The sequence below is a fragment of the Notechis scutatus genome, chromosome 4, assembly GCF_049901735.1.
Source record: "Notechis scutatus isolate UNSWTSFEM ecotype Mainland chromosome 4, rNotScu1.2, whole genome shotgun sequence".
Taxonomy (NCBI): domain Eukaryota; kingdom Metazoa; phylum Chordata; class Lepidosauria; order Squamata; family Elapidae; genus Notechis; species Notechis scutatus.
Window position 1 is genome coordinate 32,185,371 of NC_142012.1, and position 26,307 is coordinate 32,211,677.

A 26,307-nucleotide genomic window follows, 5' to 3' on the forward strand; every position below is an offset into this window, starting at 1 on the left:
AATTAGGAAAGTAACAAGCTTACTGCAATATCTATGACATTTACTACATACATTTCATCATGTGTTTAGAAAATTCTTGTTCAGAAAGTATGTATATTATGGTAGAGAACTATAACACATGTGCAATAATATCTGAGTCCCACATTATGCTAAGAATGGTGAGGCTGGGTTCACAAATAATGCCCAGATTTGACCAATGGTTTCAAAATCATAATAGTTATATTCATACCAGATGCCAAGAAATAAAAATCAATCAAATAAAAGAACAATTGATTAAACTCTAGTGCTGTATGTAAGCTACTAAACTAATTTTATATTGGAATTATAGCTATATAAGGAAGAGTGATGAAGGATATGTCTATATGACAAACTAGCAGGCATATTTTCTCACTCATGTGACTTTATTTTTAACATCATAAAATGAACTTTAACATAGTTCCCAACACATTCATAGTGACACAATACTTTCGGAGGTGGGGTGGAATTATATTAATATATATCTTCAAATATAACATTCAACCAGTTTCTATTAGAACCACATTAAAATGCCATTTCAATTCCAAATATTTGAATGAATAAAGTACAGCTTTATACAACTTTTAAAGATGGCTAAATTTTTATTTATTGGTTTGAATGGAAAACTAAATGAACTATAGATCCAAGTGCTTCTAAAGGTTTTAGTCTGTTAACCTTTCAATGAGGCAGACAGTTTTTTTTATTCCTGCAACACAAATGCAATCTGCAGGGATTCCTATTTTGAAAATGTGCTTTTTAAAAATGCATCTGGACTGAATCATTCTAACATTCACAGACTATAGGTGTTGCCAGAATGAAATTAATCCAAGGCTTTTTCAAACCTAGTCTCATTTATCTGCTTTTCTTGGGTCTTGCTTCCCTGGTCATGCCGTTTGAATGTACTCTTTCTGATTAAAGAGAGAGGCTAAAATAATCTTTTTGATTAGTTCAAATAGTTAAGAGTAATATCTAACTCAAATTTTAAAAATAAATTTATTGATATGTTTTGTAATGGTCTGATGGTGTCGAAAGATGAATTATGTTTATTAACTGCGAATGTATCCATGTAGAATGTATAACATTAAAAAGTAGGAGAAGAAAGAATGAAATACTGAATCTCTGAGATTTGTAGAGATACCATATAAATATTTGAATACACTAATCATACTTTTAGATTATTTAAGTTAACTGAAAAAGAAGAAAAGAAGTACGTAACTCAGAATATATTGTGACTATTCAATATAAGCATATAAGCATCATGTTTTCAATTAGATTTATACAACTATAACTATGTATTGCCATTGTGTACAATTTACAAGGTATTTTTGGGGAAGAGTGGGCAATGTTATGAATAAAAATAATGCACTTAGCCATCAAATCATTCTAATGACAGAAATACACACATTAATTGTGTTCATTGACAGTATAAATTGCAAAATGTATCCTGCAAAGCTATAGAGATGTACAATATATAGTAATAGAATTTAACGAAATTTCAGCATTTATGTAGGGACTTATACCAAGATGTCAAAGACAGGCTAAAATAACTTACCTGTTATTCTCTTATTGATTGATTGCATTATAATTATTTATCAATGATGAGAGGATGGATGAGAGAGTAAAAGAATGCTTATGAATTCTGAACATGATATAAAATTGTTGAAGGGTGGCTAATATGCTACAAAGTTCAGAGAATATTGAAAAAAGTTATATTGTACTACCTCTACATGGAAAGAAGTACTACAAGGCTCCGCCTTAGGCCCAGTATTCTTCAATAAATTCATAAATGACTTAGATGAGGGAACAGAAGGAAAACTCATCAAATTTCCAGATGATACCAAACTGGCAGGAATACCCCAAACCCCAGAATACAGGGTCAGGATCCAAAAAGATTTCGATGAACTTTAACAATGGGCCCTATCCAACAAAATGAATTTCAATGTGGAAAAAAGCAAATATTTACATTTAGGCAGGAAAAACCAAAGGTATAGGTGAGATTAGGTGAGATCTGGATCAAAAACAGTAACTGTGAGAAGGACCTTGGAGTCCTAGTAGATGACCATTTAAATATGAGGCAGCAGTGTGCAGCAGCCATCAAAAAACGAACACAATCCTAGGTTGTATAAACAGAGGCATAGAATCTAGCTCAAGTGAAGTATTAGTGCCACTTTATAAAAACCCAGTAAGATCACACCTGGAATACTGCAATCAATTTTGTTCATCATACCTCAAAAAAGATGTTGATACTTTGGAAAAAGTTCAGAGAAGAGCAACTAAGATGATCAGAAGCCTGGAGCTTAACCATATGAAGAACAGCCACAGGTTTTGGGTTTGGCTAGTCTAAAGAAAAGAAGAATTAGGGATGACATGATAACAGTATTCCAGTATTTGAGGAGCTGCCACAAAGAAATTGGGCTCAAATTATTCTACAAAACATCACAGGGCAGGACAAGAAACAATGGTTGGAAACTAATCAAAGAGATAAGCAACCTGGAATTAAGAAGAAACTTCCTGACGGTAAGGACAACTAACCAGTGGAACAGGTTGCCTCCAGAAATTGTGAACGCTCCAACACTGGATGTTTTTAAAAAGAGGTTAGACAGTCACTTATCTGAAATGGTATAGGTTCTCCTGCTTGAGCAGAGGGCTGGACTAGAAGACCTCCAAGGTCCCTTCCAGCTCTATTCTATTCTATTCTATTCTATTCTATTCTATTCTATTCTATTCTATTCTATTCACAAGATTAAAGCTAGATGTCAGTAGAAACTTCCTGTCAGCCAGCGCAACAGGTTCTCACATGACATGGAAAAAATTCCCTCTGAATTCTTCAGTTTATGTGTTATTTATGACATAGATAATAATCTTATAGATTCCTTTTCAACTACCCTGAATATGTAAGCTCCAATTTATGTGAAAATATATTAATAATATTTACCAACACATAGAGGAACATATCCTAGTTTTGAAGAGTTTCAATGTCTTCAAGATTCTTATTTATTGATGTTTCCAGTATCCTTATGTTACTGTGTTTAGAAAACTGAATGAAAAATAATATCTTGAAATGGAGAAGAATTTGTAGTGCTATATAGTGCTTTGTAATTGATTCCAAAAACATTGCCTTAATACTGGCTGCAATCATAGTACCCATCCACAAACTCTTTGAAGCAGTCACATCCTTTCTGAGAATTATAATCCCAAGAAAAACCTCAGCTGTATTAGTTGCAGTCTTTTATATCTCCACACATCCCAAAGCCAGTTCTTGGAGTGATATCTGAAATGCTGCATAGTCCTCATAATTTATCTCTCTCCAAATATGAATTTGTATTTCTCAAAAACTACATTTGAAATGTGTTACTTACTTACAGTTGGTGAAAATGAGCATGTTTTGCTGCTTTATTAAAATAATTATTTGTTATTTAAGTTTTGTGTTTTGGTTGCTTTTTTTTTTCTTGTATACCACCAGGAGTCACATTCATGAGATAAATAGACATATAAACTTCCTAATTAAACTTCCTAATTAAAATTAAAAAAACCAGAGGCTATTTAAATAAATTAAATTATACTATGATAAATTAAATTAATAAATCAAATTCATTTTAAATTAATTAGTTAATTAAAATTATTTCCAAAATTATAATAATTTTGTCAATATTATCACAAATTATTTAGATCTTATGGTAATATGCTTTCAATCGTCCAATAAGCATCATGACTAAGTGAATATTTGAACAAAATATTCCTGATAATTGCTGTTCTATAAGACTGTTGTGAATTTGTGCAACGTATACACCTGCTCAGTATTATTAGAATGATATCAAATAACAGCACGCCAAAATATCAATTTATCTTTCTGTGGTACATACGTAATTCAATTGACAAATGTCACAAATATAACCTTAGAAACACACAAAGATAGATATTATACCTTAAAATCAAATCCAAACCACAAAAATTAACACAAATTTCAAAGTATCTAGATTTAAATAAATTACATTTATGTAAGTAAACATAATTTAACTGTAAATTGCATTAATAGACACAGAAATAAAATTACACCAATTTCCAAATTCCAAAATTCATTAACAATTCTTTGAAATTCATGCTATAATTTATGAATGCTTCTAAAACTTTATTTCTAGTTTTATACGAGTCATTATTTGTTAACTCTTCATATGATAGATCTGGTAGCAAAGCTACGTGTATTTGTTTAGGTAAGAGTGCCTAGAATTTAGAAAAAAGGTATTGATATAGTAGTTGCAACCTGAAAGGGTGAAGAAGAGCCCTTTCATCTTACTTTATATAACTACTAATGAAGATATTATAAAAAAAGGATCAAGTAATTTCACTAGCCTGAAGAGTGGAAGTGAGAAGATGTTGTTCAATAACCATTGGATAATGTGTTGTATTTCTTAACCACATCGTTTAGAAACCTTTTAAAAAGCAGTTGTCTTATGCAACAAAACTAATGTGGTGGGACAATGGCCAATATTGGAGAGGTGAGTCTACTATTAGTCTTCTTAAAATATTTAATTATTTATAAAAGCATCAGGAAGCACATTTTTAAAAGCCTACAAAATGGCAGCTCCCCCCCATAATAATATGTTATATTATTTTTAGGGCTTTTTAGTCTGATTTGGAAACAATTGATGTAATAGTAGGAACTGGTGCTGTTGTAAACATTGGCATGTTAGCATTATTTATGACTATGCTTGAAATGTTTCACTTTTCTAAAAGCTAATAGATAGATTAAATGTAATCTGTAAAGGGAAAGGTAGTTTTTAAATCTAAGCTAGTATCTAATTCAGTCAAATGAAGAGTTATGTTGGACTTCTTTGGAATAATTCTTTGTCTGATTTATCATACTGAGCATGCTGTTCACAGTAAGTAGAACCGAACCTATACCTCCCTAGGTCTTGTTAGTATTTCAAGTAAACAAATAATTTGTATGCAACAATTTAGCACTTGCTTTCATTCTGCTTACTATATGCTATAGCGTATATATGGTGCTAATATGATAGTGATCATAGAAGGAACCCATCTTGTTATTACAGCAGTTTTTATTAAACCTTTGTGAGAATAATTCTTATGAGGTTTGCAATGGAGTTGCAAAAAAGGGGAACAAATCATTATATCTTGTTATTCAAGTTACCTTGGAGAATAATTTATTAACAATCATTATATCAACTATTCTCAATTTTTGTTTTTACATCTTATCAATGAGTTGGGTTGTTGAATTCTGTCACCTGTGCATTAGATTCATGACCCTTCTGATTTGTCATGGTTTCCTGGGAGTTTACATGTAGCTAGGTAGGAAAAGGAAGAAGTCATGACTGGATCTGGAAATAGTGGAAAATTTTGTTTCAATATCCAACTTTTGGGAAAAGTTGTTGAGAAGGTGGTAGCCATGCAGCTTCAAAAGTCTTTGGAAGAAGCTGATTATTTGATCATTACATTCAGGTTTCTGGCTGAGATATAAGACTGACATAACACTGATTGTGCTTGTGGGTAAAGCCTGCTAAGGCTCAGGATGAGAATGTTGTGTCCGTTCTGGCACCCATGGGTCTGTGAATAGTTTTTAATATTATTTTATTTATTTATTTATTTGATTTGTCAATCGCTTACAAGATAACAGGTATAAGTATTAACATAGTTATGAATACACGAGATGGATACATATAAGAAAAATAAAAAGAAACAACAGGACAGGGACGGTAGGCACATTGGTGTGCTTATGTATGCTCCCTATAGGCCTCTTAGGAAAGGGGTGAGGTCAATAGTAGACAGTCTAAGGTTAAAGTTTTTGGGATTTGGGGAAGAAACCACAGAATCAGGTAGAGTATTCCAGACATTGACCACTCTGTTGCTGAAGTCGTATTTTCTGCAATCAAGTTTGGTGCAGTTAACTTGAGTTTGTATCTATTGTGTGCTCTTGTATTGTTATGATTGAAGCTGAAGTATTCATTTACAGATAGGCCATTGCAATGTATGACTTTATATACTATATTTAGATCGGACTGAAGGCGGCATAGTTCTAGGTTTTCTAGGTCTATCAATCATGTATCCTTCTGGCCAGGCTAGGGAGATTGGCAATGAGATTTATGGATTCCTCAGTGGTTCTCTTCATCTGATTCCAATTGCTTCTGATTAGGGGGAGAACTTTAGCCCAAGATACATGCTTGTGGATTTACATGTCCATATATTTTAATGCCTTTCCTAATGTTTATTACCATTTTTTCTCTGTCTGCTTCTTTGCCTTTGTTATTAGCTGATTAGCAATCATCAGAAACAGTAAAACTTTTCAATATACTAAATATTTATTTATTTAAACATTTTATATATAACATTGAAAGTCTCATCCTTTGGAATGCATATGCTACATTAATGCATATATGAAATGGTAGTGCATGATACTTTCTTTGCCCTTTGCTGATTTTATTTATTCCATGGATGAAAATCCTAAAGGGGAAAACAACTCAAGAATCTTGGGAAACTCTAAAAGGTATGATCATAGAAGCCCAGACAAGCACAATACCACTGAGAAAGAAAAACAAGAAATCCAAGAAGAAACCAGCGTGGCTGCACAAATTGAAAGAAAAAAAGGACAAGTACAAAAAATGGAAAGAAGGACATACAACTAAGGCAGAATATCAGCAGATAGCCAGAATCTGCAAAGACGGAGTCAAGATAGCAAAGGCTCAGAATGAACAAAGACTTGCAACAAAAGTCAAAGATAATAAAAAAAGTTTCTTCCAACATATAAATAACAAGGAAAAAATCAAGGAAACAGTCGGTCCACTAAAGAGAGAAGACGGCAAGGAAGTAACAGGCAACAGAGAGAAAGCAGTACTGCTTAACTCATTCTTTGCATCTGTCTTCACGCAAAAAGAAACTATAGCTCAACCCACCAAAAACATAACTGTAAAAGACAGACCAGAAATAAAAGTTAAAATAAGCAAAAAAAAAAAAAAAATAGTAAGAGAACACCTGTCTGATCTTGATGAAAACAGATCACCAGGGCCTGATGGATTATATCCCAGAGTTTTAAAGGAGCTGGCAGATGTCATCTCAGAACCACTGCACCATATCTTTTAAAAATCCTAGAGCACTGGGGAACTACCAGAGGACTGGAAAAGAGATGATGTGGTTTCCATCTTCAAAAAAGGGGAAAAAAAAAACAGACCCAGGAAACTATAGACCAATCAGCCTAACCTCAATACCCGGGAAGATACTGGAAAAGATAATAAAAAACAGATCTGCCAACATCTAGAAACAAGTAAAGTAATAATTAGCAGTCAGCATGGGTTTGTTAAGAACAGATCATGCCAAACCAATCTTATTTCATTCTTCAACACAGTGACTAAATTAGTAGACCAGCAAAATACTGTGGGCATAATATATTTAGATTTCAGCAAAGCATTCGACAAAGTAGACCACAACCTACTTCTTAGTAAGCTAGAAAAAAGTGGAATAGATAGCACCACCACTAGATGGACTCGCAACTGGCTGGCAAACTGTACTCAACGAGTAGTCCTTAATGGGTATAAGTCTACATGGAAGGAAGGAAGCAGTGGGGTGCCACAAGGTTCTGTCTTCGGCCCAGTACTCTTCAATATCTTCATTAACGACTTAGATGAGGGAATAGAAAGGAAACTTACCAAATTTGTAGATGATACTAAGCTGGCAGGAACAGCTAACACCCAAGAAGATAGGCTCAAGATTCAGATGGATCTTGACAGACTAGAACACTGGACCGTATCTAACAAAATGAAATTCAATGTAGAGAAAAGTAAAGTCCTACACTTAGGCAAGAAAAACCAAAAGTACACATATGGACTGGTTGAAACAAGGCTCAATAGCAGTAACTATGAGAGGGATCTTGGAGTCCTAGTGGACAACCAGCTAAATATGAACCAGCAGCGTGAAGCAGCAACCAAAAAAGCTAATGCAATCCTAAATTGTATTAACAACTTAACAAGATCAAGGGAAGTACTAATACCCACTCTATAAAGCCTTAGTAAGACCACACCTAGAGTACTGCATCCAGTTTTGTTTACCACATTATAAAAAAGATGTTGAGACTCTAGAAATAGTACAGAGAAGAGCAACCAGGATGATTAGGGGACTGGAGGCTAAAACATACAATGAAAGGTTGCAGGAACTGGGCTTGGCTAGTCTAGTAAAGAGAAGGACCAGGGGAGACATGATAGAGGTCTTCAAATATTTGAGGGGCTGCCACAGGGAGAAAGGGGTCAAGCTATTTTCTAAAGTGCCTGTAGGCCAGACAAGGAATAATGGATGGAAACTGAACAAGGAGAGATTTAACCTGGAAATGAGAAACTTTCTGACAGTGAGAACAATCAACCAATGGAAGAGCTTGCCCTCGGAAGTTGTGGGAGCACCATCACTTGAGACTTTCAAGAAGAGATTGGACTGCCATTTGTCAGAAATGGTGTAGGGTCTCCTGCTTGGGCGGGGGGTTGGACTCAATGACCTACAAGGTCCCTTCCAACTCTGATTATCTGTTGTCTGTTATTTATTCGTTTATTAGACTAATCTTGTTATCCATCTTACGTATCATATTGTAACCTTTGATGTCTCACAAAAATGATACAAACATAAAACCATAACAAACAATTATGGCATGCAAAAATAATATTTCCTTTGTATCAGTACTCCAGTTTGTAGAGCTATATACTTCTCACACCAGCGCAATATATGTGAGAAAGCTTGCCAGCATTTGGGGGAGGCGTTCCACAAGGCATGAACTGGTACTAAAAAGCATGCTTTCTAGATTCCCATAGGTAACAACATTTAATGGAAATGACCTGGAGCAGGTCCCCTCACCTTCCATTTGAACATCGGAATATGCAGGTGCCTTCAGGGAGAAATAGTCCTGCAGATATGCTCAGAGAAACCTCATCCATTGTTTTTTTTTCTTCCATTCTGCCCCCTCTCCCCCACATTTCCACTATCTGATCTTAGGGGCTGATGAAACCATAAATCTGGATTTCAAAATAGCAGTAAAGAAAATCGAACTCCTTCCCTCTGCCCACCCATCTTGCAATGTAATGTAACACCTTTCTTTTTTGTCTTGTATCAGTTCTTCTCACATGCCTAAACAGGAACTTCATACAGTGTGTAAGTACCACACATTCCAGTCTTATTTCAAATTTGCCCTCAGCATTAAGACAGGCACTGATTTTTACACATTTCATGAATGAATAAAGAGAAATTGTACAGTGTACACTGTACATTTGTACATTGTACAGAGTACATTTTTAGCCAAAGGACTGCTTAAAATTTACATCAGCCTTCCTTAGTATAATATAGCAGTACATATCTGCTATATTGCACAATAATTCCTAGAATTTCCTATGGAAATCAATGTTGCTTATAAATTCGATCTCCGGAACTTAAAATTACATTTAATGTACGTATTAAGCTTTTGTCAGCCTCTGGTGACATTTTCAGAGTATTAAACTACCATTGCAGAAATCTCTGCCTTTATATATTTCACCCTTGTACACGTGGTAGGTCCTTTCAACCATCCACCCACCCACCCATCCACACCCACCCACCCCCACACCCACACATGTGTGTGTATGTGTTTATATGTGAATATGTATGTATGTATGTATGTATCAGCAAGGACATTTCTGCTAAAAAATGGCTTACTAGCATTTTTTTCTTTATTTTAAAATGATTATGGAAGACCATTGATGAAATAAAAGCTTCATATTTACTTTTTAAATTGTTTATAGCCCGAAATGTATGTATGTATGTATGTATTTGTATTTATGTTATATATTAGTTGTGTAGAATCATTCTACTTTAGGTTAATCAAAACTCAATACTATTTCTTATATATACAATGACCAAGTACTTGATATTCAGGAGACGAGGCTGGTGCCATTACGACAATGGGTAAGATTTACTACATAGTTGTAGGAAAAGATGATAGGGGCTTCTATTTTTTTTTTTTTTTTTTTTTATTTATTTTTGAGCGGGGCGCGGGCCGCCCCGGCCGGGGGCGTGGTTTTACCGCGGGGGGGGGGCCGGGGGGGGGGCGGGGTGTGGGGTGGCCCGGGTCGGGGTTGGGTTGCGTGGGGTCGGGGGGGGGAGGGGAGGGGGGAGGGGGGGGGGGGGGGGGGGGGGGGGGGGGGCGGTTGGGTGGGTGGTGGCCCCCGTCCGGGGCCGCGGGGGGGGGGGGGGTTCTGTAGCACCTTTGTGTTGCCATTAACAGTGGTTTTGGTGTTTTGTTTTTTTCATACCAATACATAAAGTGCCTAAAAAGAGAAAAAATTGTAAACAAAAAATTACTCTTGTTTGTGATTTGAATTCAGAAATGATAGTCTACCTTCTCAAAATGCAAATCAATAAAGAAAACCAATTCTTGCAAATTGCAACCTTTTACTCCCTTCCAGAACTATCAGCAAGGACATTTCTGCTAAAAAATGGCTTACTAGCATTTTTTTCTTTATTTTAAAATGATTATGGAAGACCATTGATGAAATAAAAGCTTCATATTTACTTTTTAAATTGTTTATAGCCCGAAATATTGTGTCTGTAAATCATAAATCATCCTTTGCAGAATTCAAGTTTTGATCCATTACATGAGCAAACTGCAAAATAAAAGTGCAATTTCATTTAAAATGCTTGGCAATAGCTAATATCATACCAGCCAAAACAGCCCTGAACTTTGATTTAATAGGATGCATTCAGGTAATTATTCTGCAACTTTAAACATTATTTTTACTTTTAAATGTTTTAATGCCTTGAAATGCATCCCCTCCCCCCCAATTGATTTTATCTTCTTCCATTTGGCAATATTGATTTGTTTCCCTGTCACATAAATGGAAGAAAACCTAGTCTGGCTTATTTTTAGGGAACAACTTCCATTTATGCAACCTTCTAATACATTTTCTTTTCTTTTTCTTTTTAACTACAGCAGCATCTTTGGATGTTGAATGCAATGCTTGATAGCTTGCTGATGAATTCTTAAAGGCATACTGTATATTATTTTTATGTTGCTAAAAAGAGCGAAGGTAGCTTTTCTTGTTCTTTCTCATTGTTCTATTCTCAGCACCTCTGTTAGGAATATTCCACTTTTGAAAGAAAAGTATGTTCTGGGACCCACAAAAGACTCAAGCAAACGTAGAGTAGTTCCTACTTTTGTATTCATTAAAGAGTATTCCAAACTTTGAATATTAATTTTTACTGCTATAGTGATAATAATATATGTAACAATTGAATAATCCAATTCCTGCAGAATTTGCTGTTTAGAGCAAATCAACATCAATTCTACAAAACCTTTAAAAATGGAAAAGAATTAAGCACAAATAATGAAAAACCTGACAAAAAGGGTCCTAAAATCTTGGACAAATTTGTGAGAAAACAACAGGACTCACAATATGAATATAACAATGGATCATGTAAATTAAAATGCAATGAAAGTACCCAGCATGAAAGACATTAAAGTAACTGAGGAACTGGTATGAAAGCAATCAAAGAAGGTAATAACCTGGAATGCTCCTAGATCAGATGAGCTCCATGGATTCTGGATAAAATTACTGGCAAATCTGCATTCAAGATTGGCAGGCCGGATGAACAGAGTTTTGGAAGCATCGGAAAATGAAGAATGGTTAACCAGAAGGATATTCCTAATTCAGAAGTGAAAGAAGAAGGGAAATAATCCTGGAAACTACAGACCCATAACTGCTTTCTAACAACATATAAACTATTTATCAGTATAACTGCAAATCAAATCTATAACTATCTGGAAAAAATATTTATTCTTTGTGGAAAAAAACATGTTACAAAAAGTTGAGAGAAACAAAGAACCAGTTATTGATTGACAAGTTGATTTTGAAAAATAATCAGAATAATAATAATAATACTTCCAGGCAGTCGAATGCCTTCTTGTAATCAATTCATTCTACATTTAAGTTGATCTTCCCTCTTTTGTAGGTTTCCAAATCATTTTGTCAATTAGGAATTAATATTCTGGGTAGTTGCCTTTCTGCTTAGGTGTTCTTTTTTTAAAAATCTTTTATATCAGCAAATTTTTGCCAGCTCTTAGCCACTCTTCAGTTTCACCATCTTGCAGTATGTTGTTAACTGCTTGAGTGGGCATCGACTAATCAGATGTTTCAAACAAAATCCATGCCAGGAGTGTCAAACTCAAGGCCCAGGGTCAGATCCAACCCACAAGGTGCTTAGATCTGGCCCCCGGGACCGCCCTGGAAACAGCAAAGGATTGGCCCATGGTGCCTCTTTCAGTAAAAACAGGCTCCCAATCTCCATTTTAGGCTGGGATGGCCTCCTGCAACTCTCAGCCAGCAAAAACAGTGGCCCTCCTGAGCTCCCTTTTCACTGGCAGAGAGTTGCAAGAGGCTGTTACAGCCAAAAACAAATATTGGCAGTCTGTTTTCACTGGCAGAGCGCTTGGGCCACCACAGGCATCCCCGACACGAGTGAAGTCAATCTGGCCACAGCCACGCTGGCCTCCCAAGGTCAAACACAACCCTGATGCAGCCCTCAATGAAATTGAGTTTGACACTCCTGATCTATGCAATTCATCAAGCCTCTACATGCTTATCTGCTAGCTGTTACTTGCTGCTTTATTATTTCCAATGGTCCATTTACTTTTCTTGTTTCCGGGTGATATTTCTTGATGAGGTATTATTTACTTTCATTTGTTCTAGTGTGCTTGCATCTGATCTCAGTTTGCTAATCTTATTTTCCAACCTGATCTTCCATTTTGGTGATGCACTGTTTGGCTTTTTTACTTCTTTGTTGACTTTGCATTATAGGTATTCATTATAACTGAAACTGTGCTATTCAGTGAACTGGTGCTTACATTTGATATTATTGGCATCTTTTAATGGCATCTTTTACTGCTTATCCTACTGTAGATGTTTCTTTGGAAGGATCTTCAATGCAGGAAACCTTATTCTGTTGTTTTTGTGTTGTTCTAGATTCTCTATTCTTTTACTTTAGTTATAAGCTTTGTTCTTTCTGAGGCAGAGGAAAGGATGCTTGGTTTGGGAATGAAAACAACTCAATAGCTGTGCTTCCTTCCTCTAGTGTCAATTCCTCCTGATTTGTCTCTATAGTCTGAATTATTTGTGTCAGTGCTTTGTTTTCTTTGCCATGTTCTTTGTTTTTCTTCCAGTACTTCTGCAACTCCTGGCTCTGGTTGCTCAGCCATCAGTTCTGAGACCTGTAATTCATTTTTTATCAGATGTCCAGGAACTTCAACATATAGCAGGGTCCTTGTTGAGGCAGGCAACAACTGAGCCAGTCTGCGCTTTTGTAATTTACATCTCACCATATTTTTATAAGATCATACATCAAGAGAATGAAGAAAAACTTAAATCCCAAACTCAGTGAAGAAAATACCATCAAGAGAATTAATACTAGGCAATTCTAAACACACACATACATACATACATATATACATACATACATACATACATACATACATACACCCCCCCCACACACAGAGAGAATCTCATCTGCCATCATCAGGCTTCTGTATTGAATAGTCAAGACCTTGTTGATGATCCAAACTCTGTCAAACACCTTGGAGCACTCATCTCTAATGATCTAAGTGCTAGAGCCCACTGTATCTATATCGCCAAAAAGGCATTAAGAGTTGTTAACTTAATCCTACATAGCTTTTTCTCTGGTAATATCACACTACTAATTACAGCATACAAAACATTTGATAGACCAATACTTGAATACAACTCATCAGTCTGGAACCCACATTACGTATCTGATATAAATACAATTGAGAAAGTCCCAAAATATTTCACAAGAAAAGTTCTCCACTCCTCTACTCATTGCAGAATATCTTATGCCACCAGACTTGAAATTCTAGACCTAGAAAACCTAAAACTATGCCAGAGCACACAATAGATACAAACTCAAGGTTAACTGCACTAAACTTGATTGCAGAAAATACGACTTCAGCAACAGAGTGGTCAATGTCTGGAATACTCTACCTGACTCTGTGGTTTCTTCCCCAAACCCCAAAAACTTTAACCTTAGACTGTCTACTATTGACCTCATCCCTTTCCTAAGAGGTCTGTAGGGGGCATGCATAAGCGCACCAACGTGCCTACCGTCCCTGTCCTATTGTTTCTTTTATTTTTTTTATATGTATCCATGTATTCTTAACTACATTTATACTTATACCTATTATCTTGTAAGCAACTGACAAATAAAAATAAATAAATCTCTTGGATAGAAAAGCATTCAATTTTCTTTGATATAGGTATGTTGAAAAAATTCTCAGAATATTTGGAGGCACTTCTACCAAATACAGCAAACAAGTTCAGAAAAAACTGAAATCCACAGTAAAGGGTGGATATATAATTAAAGCAGTTAATAACATGTTATTCCATGTATAGCAGGAATAATTCTGAACACAGATGGAACCTGGATCAGAAAACAAGAAAGCTAATGACAATGCACCATACTTTACACTCAAATTTATATTGATTAGCTGTATCTGCCAAGAGCAAGAACAAACAAAGGATTCCTACAGATGAAACTGTAAGAAAGAAATCATGGCTTGAATTACTGTATTAAGAAATCCCAACAACCATTGCTGAAGGAAGTCAATCAAGAATAACTCTTAAAAATAACAAGTAAAGAAAATAAACAATTGAAAACTTTTCTAAATTGGAAAAACAAGCCAATTGATGATCAATACTTGAAAGGGAAGTATTATTGTCAATATAGAAAGGAAAGCCAACAAAACCCCCACATGGAGCTGATTAAAATCAGGAGTCTTAAAGAAAAAAAAACCTGAAGGCTTTATTTTAAGAATTGCCAATTAATTGCATGATGTCTCAAGAATTGCCAACTAATTGCATGATCGTGAAAATTCACCACATAACAAACAACAGTAAATGTCACCTTTATAATTAAATAAAAAAAACTGGACAATTGATCATTTGATTAGTGGCTGAAGTAAAATTGGGCAAAATGTTTGATCCAGGTGCCAAAATTATTCATTGGAAACTTTGCAGAGGTTTTGATTTAAATGTAGCTAAAGTTACTGGGAACATCAAGTTAAAGTGGTTTTGGAAAACGAATAGGTTATGGGACTTTAAAATTCAAACATATAGACATCTTGTTGATAACATGCATGATATAACTGTCACTGAAAAGAAGAAAGTCTGGTTCACTGATGTTGCTTTACTGAGTAGTAATGTAGCATTATTGGGTAATTCTACAATTGAGAAAAAGCAAGCTAAAAAAGTATAAAGTAATGTGAGTTGCTTATGGAAAAAGAAATCTGTTGTTATACAAATTGTGATTGAAGCCCTTAGAACAGAGGTGTCAAACTCGCAGGCCAGATACATAATGTGCTGGCCACACCCACCCCCGGTTTAGTAAAGGGGAAAAAGTTGTGATACATCATGTGATGACAACATGTCATTGGGAGTTTGACACCCCTGTGTTACAGCAAAACTAAAGATCTCCTTCAATATTTAGAAATATTGAATTCATCAGATCTGAACACCCTAATTTTACACCCATCTTGTTTGAAGCTACCTATAACCTTAGGCAGTACCTTAATAAATCTTAATGCACAATATTAAGGCACGTGATTCATATTATCATCTCTGATACTGCTTTAGAATTAAATGCAAATATAGTCATTTTTTTTAATTCATCTAACCATCACACTAGCATGCTAATTTTACACTGCTGTAAATGTATGAAAAAGAATTTAAAATTATAAGGTAATAGTAAGTTTGAATGTTTTCAGAGAGAAAATATATACTTTTTTGTGTATATGCTATGCAAACATTAACAGAAAAGAAGCTGCTATTAGAAAAGGCTTTATATTGTAATACTTTTTAAATTGACATTGCTGAAACGAAATCCATTATAGTTTGGTAAATTGGTATATGTCATCTGGGTGATGCAAGTAATGAAAATTACTTCATTTGTGTGATGATATTATGCAAGTATCATGAATTACAATGGCTTTAATCTGTTGCACTTAGATTGCGCGGTGATACCTTTCAAAGAAAACTTTTAATATAGACAATATGTTTTGTGCTCATAGTATTTTCATATGACAAGCCTACTGGAAAGATTTACCATTAAATTCAAAGATCTGCATTTTAGTTTAGTTTAGTTTAGTTTAGTTTAGTTTAGTTTAGTTTAGTTTAGTGTCATTGCACCTCATACAATGAAATCAAACACCATCTTCAGTGCACATCATGACCATGACCATGAAAATAAACACAAACACACATCCTTCACCCTTCACACATTGAACCGGAAACCCCCGACACTGCACTATACAGCAGAATTCAAAAGAGCTACTGTCCTGGGATAGAAGCTGTTTTTCAGCCTATTTGTCCTTGTTTTTATTATCCTGTACCATCTGCCAGATGGTAATACTTCAAAAAAAGGGTTCCCAGGATGAGATGGATCTTTAAGAAAGTTTTGAACTTTCTTAAGGCAGTGGAAGCTATAAAGCTCTTCCAAAGACGGGAGAGGGCAATCAGTGAGCTTCTGGGAAATGACATTAACCCTCTGGAGTGCTTTCCTATCTGACATTGTACAATTGGCAAACCATACAGAGGTGCAGTTTGTTAAAATGCTCTCTATGGTGCAGTGGTAGAAGATCACCAGCAGTTTTTCATTCAGTTGTTGTTTTCTGAGAAGTCTCAGGTAGTATAATCTCTGCTGGGCCCTTTTGACTAGGGCTGCAATGTGGGCACCCCAGGCCAGGTCCTCTTTTAGGGTAACACCCAGAAACTTAAAACTGGCCACTTGCTCCACTAAGTCTCCATTGATAAGCAAGGGTTGGATGTCTGATCTGTTCCTTCTATAAATCCACTATAAGCTCCTTGGTCTTATTGGTGTTGAGGACCAAGTTATTGTCTCCACACCACAAAAGCAACTGGTCCACCTCATCTCAGTAGGCAGACTCATTCCCCAATGGAGATAATTCTCACCACTGTTGTATCATCTGCAAATTTAGCAATAGTATTACTAGCGTGAATGGGAATGCAGTCATGCACATAAAGAGTATAGAGTAAGGGACTCAACACGCAACCCTGTAGTGTACCAGTGTTAAGAATAATGGCTGAAGAGGTATGATTACCCAATCTGATAATCTGTGAGCGGCCAGACAGGAAATCCATAATCCAAAGGCAGATTGAATTAGAAAGCCCAAGGTTCAGAAGTTTAGACATTTAAAGAAATGAGTAAGAAAGGATTAATGCCACCCTGCAGCAGTGCATTACATCTTAAAGCTCCCTTTATTTTTGCTTATTTTGTATTTAAAAAGATAAAGGAAACAGACGAAAAGCATCCATAACATCTCCAAGTTCCAATGTTCATAGAACAAAATTATATCTCAATAGAATGAAAGATTTGTCAATACATTGATAATTGTTTCTTACTTATTTGAAATTAGTTGTGGATTGAATTAAAATATATCATAGATCTCTGCATCTTGGCAAGAAATCTTTATGAAAACAAGGCTACCTGTTTCATCTGGGTGTTTTGCAGATGTGGCTGAATTAGAGAAATGGGATTTTGACTGCAAAAAGACAATACTTATTGATCTGTGAGCAGCAGTGCAATTCTGCAGGTTTCTGTTTTATAAACAGGAAAGCTTTTATTGACAGTGCCCACTGAATCAATGGCACAAACCATGTTGATGAGAAATTTTTGCCAACAAGGTAGTTCTTAGGGTCAATCTTGAGGGGAAAACAAACAAAAATACAATTACATCAACAAGTTCCTGTTATAAACAACTTCAAAAATGGAACAAATTATATTTACTTATATTTCAACTGTTTTAATATCTAGTGCTTTTCAGAATGATATGCTTCTATTATTGTGTTAATGAGCATTATTAATGATGAGAAAGTTTGCACAATCACTTTACACATTGAAACAATGAATTAGGATTCTGTAGGCCATATGAACATGCTCAACCCTTTGTTGATTTGCCGCCTATTATTATGTTGTAATAATTTCACCCTGGGCATATAAATTCGCTAGTAAGCTTTCCAACAACAAGCTCAATATTCTGACAGTCAAATCTGATTTAACCATTGGTATAACCACATTGCAGTCCTCAGCTCACAGTCAAAAGGGAAGATTAATTGTTCCAGCACAGAAGATTAGGATATAGATGGAAATATAGAATAGCTATTACTTGTGTTTATTTCTTGGCTGGAGTTCCTAGAGCTCCATCTTAATTGGTGGGAGAGGAAGGGTACCTTCCTAGATTACAATTATATTACTGTCCTGATGAATTTGTACAAAAAGAATGCTGGCTTATCTGAAATTTTAACTTAAAATGTTTTTTGTATTGTACAGATTGGATCAGTAAGAGATGAAGTTAATTTTTATTTTAGAATTAAGCAGGAAAAATGTTTTTATTGGCCCTTTGTTTACAATTAATCATAGGATTTATATTTCAATTATAAAATTCATGTTTCAAGTTTAATTTGGTTCTCACAACCTTACCTCTTTTTGGTCTTTGATTTTTTTTTAGTTGTTATGAGTTTTATTTGTCCCAGACCACAAATTATCAAGCAATGTGAATTTTCTGCTTTAAAATGATGATCCTGGATACCTAAAATGCCATCTTCTAATGTACAAAGAAAAATAAAATATAATTAATTTCCCGGGCTGTCCTTCATTAATGTGTCATTTTTCTGCTAAATTCACCCTTTATGAAAATGTGTGAAAATTTTATGTGAAAATGACTGGAAGTTTGTATGAATAGACAGAGCATTTTTGTAGTCAAAAGTACTCTATGACCAGAGAAAGCATTATTTTGATGTAAAGATGGAAACAGCTAAGATTTATGATTTTGATGGAAAGATGGAAACAGCTAAGATTTATGATTACTTAATACATGCTGAGTTCTCAAAAGAAGTAGCAAATTTATGTCTCAATATTTTATTGAAATAGCTTTGAAATATAAATAGATATCTATTTATGTTACTTCAAAAGATTTCCAAAAGAATTCTTATTCAGAAGTTATCCTAAATAAATACAATCAGTGGTGCGATTCAAAAAGTTTTATCACTGGTTTGGTGGGCGTGGCTTGGTGGGTATGTTTTGTGTGCATGCACACTTTGCGTGCGTGTGCACTTGCACCAAACGCACACTTTGCGCAGGCGCAGTGGCATTCCAGCTTACCTCCTGCAAAACTGCACTCTCCCGGTCGCTTCAGCAGTTGCTGTGCAGCACTCTGCTGTGCCATGCAAAGCAGCTGCACTTCAAAAGCAGAGGATAAAGGTGAGTATGGGAACCCAGGTGGGCAGATGGGCCCAACAGAGAATGGCGGAGAGAACCAGTTTGGTCTCCACTGCTTATCATCGCTACCGGCTCGGCCGAACCGGGCCGAACCGGTACAATACCACCACTGAATGCAATGGTATTTACTCGCAGGTAACTATTTAGAAGTGCAACCTAAACATGTTCTTTGAGATGTTTAGATTTTCTTCTTGTCTGTCTATATTCAAAGACATAAGTTACAGAATATATCTCAGACTCCAAAAAAGATAATGAAAACTCTTGTCACCTTAAACCTGAAAAACACTAGGCACTATTGTTCTTCTCTCCTCTTGATAACATAAGCTAACATTTATTTTTTCTCAAACTTCCAAAGATGTCAGATATTTTCTGTTTGCAGATAATTATATACTGCTCTGGGCAACAATTTAATATTTGTGTATTCATTTGTCCCATTCTGAATACAACTATTCAAATTCCTAGAGATTCAAACCCATCTCATCAAGTTATTTCTCATTCTTTCTTATGGAAAATGTTATATTGCATTATTCCAGCTCTTTTCTTCTTTTTTCTTTCTTCACTTTGAATTACTTCTTTTGCATGATCTACCTGCTGTGCCTCAGGAGTCTCTTGTAAAAGCTACTTCAAGCTATCTTTTCCAATTTGCAAAAAATCTGTTTTTTTTGCAAAAAGCAAATAAGCAACTTTCTAATACACTAGTGGAAGTTTATACATTAGGTATGCATGTTCAGATTTCTGACAACTTTAGAGCATTAGGCTGCTGGAGCTCCTATTAGTAGGATCATTTCCGATAAATTAAAACTCATTCACAGTTGCCAATGTGCATTACTATGCATATTTAGAAAGAAATGCTGTACGTTTTGCTGTGATAACTAGAGTTTGTTTCTTAAAACCATTTAGCAATGCAGCCATTTGTCAATATAGTAGTTAAATATGCATACATTTGATTAAGAATACAGTAGCACTGCTGAAGCAGGAGACATCTAAAATGGAACTAACATTTTTCTTGTCCATAATCACCATGTACCATTGATGTAGATGGAAGGAGTGAGTGATATAGCTTCTACTGTTTCTGTTCCCAATCCCTATCCATTACTCACCCTTCCAAATATAGTTTATTTGCATCCAAATTGTATATGTATAGTATATACACATGATTTATGAATGGGAAATATACAGTTTTTCCAACTCAATGAATGCCAAAATATGGAAAAGAAAATCATGGCAACAAATACACAGTAACTTTTGAAGAAACTGTATACCCCTACATGCTTATAGCTTTGCATTTGAACCCTACAGAAAGATCAAGAAATACTGTATGTGCACACATTTTGTATATTCTTTAAATATGTCTAATATTAGCTCTTGTTTCTAAAATTTTTATTTCTGAGCATTTATTGTATGAATAAATACATTCAATCAGACAATGCTTGTTAACTGTATAGGCCTTATGCACAAAGAAGACAGGTGAAAAACCAGAAGTATGGTGCTGATACTTCTCTCTTGCAAAGTCAGCTAACATGGTACATCATAAACAAATTGTTATGTAAACTGCGGTAAGAATAGCCTTTGCACAGGGATAGAAGAAGGAAAAGATACCATCTGAAAAAGACTTCACACAAAAAATAATGGATTGTGTGGAACTGGATAAATTTACAATGGAATTAAGAGGCAAAGATGATTCGGACTATTACGCGGTTTGGGATAGGTGTTACAAATGGGTGGAGGATAGAAATAAGATTTGATGTTTATGTATAAAAGGAGATGTATGTATCAACAATGACATGAACACTGTTAATATGAATAGAGATTTGTATTTTTGTTTTTTAAAAAATAAAATATTAAAAAACAAATTGTTATGTAATCATTCTGATCTTATTAGCTATTTTTTAAAATAAATATTATGAATCATTTGATCACTTACACATGGTTATACTCCAGGAGCTCAGGATAGCATACGGTGGAATTCATTTTTCCAATCATCTTTCTGAGATACAATCTTATATGTTACATTGAGTTGTGAACAATTAACTTTTTTTTATGATTGATGATGGACTCAATTTTCCAGTATAGTCTAATACAGGGGTGTCAAACTGTATTTCTTCGAGGGACAGATCAGCATTGTAGTTCTCCTCCTCAGGCCAGCTGGGAGGGAGATGGGATGGACTCCTCTTGCAGCACCCTGGCAGACAAAATGAGGTGTGGGGGGACACATGAGGCCCCCTGCACCCCATTTTCAGCCTGGATGGCCTCCTGTAGCATCCTGTCAGCCAAAAAGGGGCATAGCAGGGCCATGTGAGTGCCCCCCATGCCTCATATTTAGCCTGGACAGCCTTCTGCAGCACCCTGCTGGTCAAAATAGGGCATGGCCTTCTGCACCCCATTTTGACTGTCAAAGGCACCACAGGCAGTTCCTTTGCTATTTCCAAGCTGACCTCGCATGCCAGTTTTAAGCACCCCTGGTCTAACATCTTGTCAATTACATCAATGCATTTTCACTTATTTGCTTTTTTCTTAATTGATAAAAATATTTTCAATTATTTAATAAAGTTAGACTGGGTTTAAACATTCTCATTTTGTGTTGCTCAATACCTGACATTTCTGCCTTGAAAAATGGAAAGGAAGGTATAAATTTTTCTCACCAGTAATTATAAACAATTTAATTTATAACTTTATATATAATTTACACAGTTTAAATAATTTAATTTCAGTTGTGGAAGTCTCCTTAGTAAAATGAGATTCTTCATTCCTATTGCAATAAGCCAGTTGTTTGGCAGCTTGCCTGCTTTCCATCTGCTGCTGGATTCAATTCTCTGTGCAGCCAAACTGCTATGATCCTGTGATAAGAAAGCAAATTGTGCCAAACTTCATCTGAACTTTGAAAGACCTATCCAGCAGGGACTGTTTTTGCCTGGAAGATTGATATCCATGTCACATTCTTTCTCTAGTAATGGCAGAATCCCAGTTTGATTCCACTTATTTATCCTCTCACTGAGCAGAACTCAACTAAAATTTCTTTCCCATTCATGCATCCTTGCTAGAGCCATGCAGTGAAAACATCCATGTTTGTATAATTGATTTTTAAACAATTGGTGTGTTGGAAAAATAACTTACTTTCCCCATAAAACTTATTTTATTCTCGGTAAAATTAAACGATTCCAGACTGGAATGTAAGAAACAACTGTTGTGTAGAATCCTTTACCATTCCCATTATTATCACACATCTAAATAAAACATTTTTTCTTCAACTATCAATGAATTAATATAACAAACACATGGAGGAAAGTAGGCAGCACTCTCACACGTTCAGGTGCAGGGCAATCTATTCTATCTAATAATTATCTTAACTCTTGGAATAGTCCTGTTTTTAGGTAGTTAAAATAAATTGAAGACTAAGGGAAGTCTCAAATAAAGAAGTAAAACTGATTCCTTTCTCTTTTTCTGAGAATTAGACTGCAATCTGGGACATATAGTCTCTAAGTATTAACACGAGTTCCCATGTTGGACAAATGAAGTCTCAGTGTTCTGTTTTGAATGCTATAAATTTCTTATCTGTCAAGGGCAATAAGCAGAAGCTTTATATTTTCAATTTTTTTGCCACTGAGGAATGAAATATAGTAGCAACAATGCAGATGACTATAATTTCTGTTCTGTTAGCAATACTTCAGGGTGTACCCTTTCTTTAATATAAAATCAAAACTACACACTACAGTCAGAAGAGATAGCATTTTCCATTACTATATTTCAAACAAATTAATACTAATCATTTATTGATTAGGTGGAGGAAATGTTCTCTTTCTTGTCCCAAATGCTCCAGGTGTTGAATGAGTGACTTTTCATGCCTTTAGGATAGTTGTCTTAAAAAGAAAATGGAAATTTATAGCAAAGTAATTTTATATATAACTGCATCTATACCTCACTATAAATGTGTCACTCCAAGCAGAGGTTTCAATAACTCCCACAAACAAGATACATTTTGTTACCTATCTGTAGTAAAAATTCTATCATGCATCCTGAAATATGTGAAGGGTACATAATGGAAGGAGACAATTTATTTAATATTCGTAGGAAACAAAATTCTTCCTTCTGACTGTGTTTCCGTGATGGAAATGCTATTTAGTTTTTAATGATACAGTTTACCAAGTTTCAGGGCTGAAAATATTTTCTACTGGTGGAAAGTGGAGTGGCTTTTGTTCATTCATTTTCTCCATCTGGCATCACAGAAGGCACAGCTGACAGTACATGTGTGCAATTAACCCAAAGTGATCTACAATTGAAGTCAAAGCAGAAAGAGAAATGTTTAAAAAGAAAACAAAGCCACTTTTGCTACTCATGTTTATGTAATTTAGAGTTGTGACTGACTCTAGATTTATTTATTTATTTATTTATTTATTTATTTATTATTATTTATTTATTTATTTATTTATTATTTGATTTGTCAATCGCTTACAACAGGGGTCCCCAACCACCGGGCGCGGACGGTGCACCGGGCCGTGGAGCACTCTTTACCGGGCCGCAAAGAAAAAAAAAAAAAAAAAATGGCGGCTTTCTTCGCCCGGTGAATGCTGCTGGGATCGGGGATCAAGGACACAAATGAAAGAAGGGGAGGGAGGAAGCAACCGAAGCCTGTCCTGCTCTCTGGCTCAGCTCTCTCAGTCGCTTCTCGATCCTCCACCAGCCCAGGAAGAAACTGCTTCAAAGAAGCCGGGGTGGCTTTCCTGTCGCCGCAGCTTCCCGAGCGCCCGTTTCACCCCACCGGCCGCCCGCCCGCTCGCGGTTCAATCCACAGTGCTCCGTTCTGCCTGCCTGCCTGTCTGGTTGTTTAGGAGCAGCTTCGGCTGAGAATAATAACTATTCGCCTCTTTTTATCAGCCGAAGCTGCTCCGAAACGAAGAAGGCAGGCAGGCAGGCAGGCAGAACGGAGCACTGTGGATTGAACTGCGAGCGGGCGGGCGGGCGGGGTGGGGTGAAACGGGCGCGGGAAGCTGTGGCGACAGGAAAGCCACCCCCCGCTTCTGGGCTGCTGGAGGAGCGATAGAGTGACTGAGAGAGGAACAAGGCAGACACCTGAGGGAGGGAGGGAGGGAGACACCTGAGGGATGGGGCTGAGGAGGCAGGGCCGAGGCGCTCCTGAACTTGGTGGTTTGCTGGCAGACGCTTTATTACCCGACTAGGTAACAACATCAGATGTTACCTAGTCAGGTAATGAAACGTCTGCAAGCAAACTACCAAACTTCGGATTCTCCCCCCGCCCGTCCTTGAAAAAATGTTTCTGCTTGAAACCGGTCCCTGGTACAAAAAGGTTGGGGACCACTGGCTTACAAGATAGAGGTATAAGAATAAACATAGTTTTGAATACATGAGATGGATACTTATAAGAAAAATAAAAAGAAACATAAAAAGAAACAGTAGGACAGGGACGGTAGGCACGATTGGTGAGCTTATGCACGCCCCCTACAGGCCTCTTAGGAAGGGGGTGAGGTCAATAGTAGACAGTCTAAGATTAAAGTTTTTGGGGTTTGGGGAAGAAACCACAGAGTCAGGTAGAGTATTCCAAACATTGACCACTCTGTTGCTGAAGTCGTATTTTCTGCAATCAAGTTTGGTATGGTTAACCTTGAGTTTCTATCTATTGTGTGCTCTTGTATTGTTATGATTGAAGCTGAAGTATTCATCTGCAGGTAGGACATTGCAATGTATGATTTTATATGCTATATTTAGATCGGACCGAAGGTGGCGTAGTTCTTGGTTTTCTAGGTCTAGAGCAGGGGTGTCCAACCTTTCACCTTCCCTGGGCCACATTAGAAGATGAAAATTTGGTTTGGGCCGCACATATAATAAATTGTTATAAAATAATTATATTATAAAATTATATAACAAATTATAAATTATAAATTATTTTTATTATTTATTATTAATTATTTATTAAAATTATTTATTGTTTATAAAAATTAGTATTTATAAAAATTATTAATTATTTATTTTGCCGGGTTGGGGGGGCGGTGGCAGGGTGGGGGGGCAGAGGTGGGGCGGCGGGGGTGGGGGCGGGGGCAGAAGCGGCGGCGGGGGCAGAACCGGCGGCGGCGGGGTAAGCTGGTCCTGGCCATGGCCTCCAACTTTAACAACATAGTCAAGCAAGGCTATGTGAAAATCTGCAGCAGGAAGCTCGGGGTGAGTGAGAAGAGGGAACCGAGCGCTTTGTTTCTCCTCTCCCCCCCCCGCCCGCCCCTCTCCATCATCTCCCGGGCTGGGTGGCGGCGATGGAAAAGCGGGCAATCTTCGGGACTAGGAGACGTTGGGTCTGACTTGGCGGGGGCAGAAGCAGCAGCGGCAGCGGGGGGCGGCAGCGGCAGAAGCGGCGGCAGCGGGGGCAGAAGCGGTGGCGGGGCAGAAGCGGCAGCGGCGGTGGCGGGGTGGGGGCGGTGGGGGCAGAAGCGGCGGTGGCGGGGGCAGAAGCGGCGGGTGGCGGTGGCAGAAGCAGCGGTGGCGGGGGCAGAAGCAACGGCGGGGGCAGAAGCGGCGGCGGGGTGGGGGGGCGGTGGCGGTGGTGGCGGCAGAAGCAGCAAAGGCCTTTTCTGTTGCTCCTTGGCGTGGCGCTCGCCTCGCCCCGCCTCGCGCCTGCCTCTCCTCCTCCTCCTCGCTGGCTCTTGCCAGAAGGTTGGCGTGGGCACTGGGCCGCATTACAAGGCGATCTGGGCTGCATGTGGCCCGTGGGCCGTGGGTTGGACAAGCCTTGTCTAGAGTTTCAAGTCTGGTGGCATAAGGTATTCTGCAATGAGTAGAGGAGCGTAGATATAATGGATACTGGTACTTTCATTGCATAGTGATAGGAAATGGTTAACACTGACTCTATTTTTACTTATTAATTAGATTTATATCCCACATTTTGTACAGCACCTTATGGTGATTTATATAGCACTCCCATGTCCTGTTTATCTCTGCAACAATAAAGTGGGTTTGGGAGAGAGGGCTGAG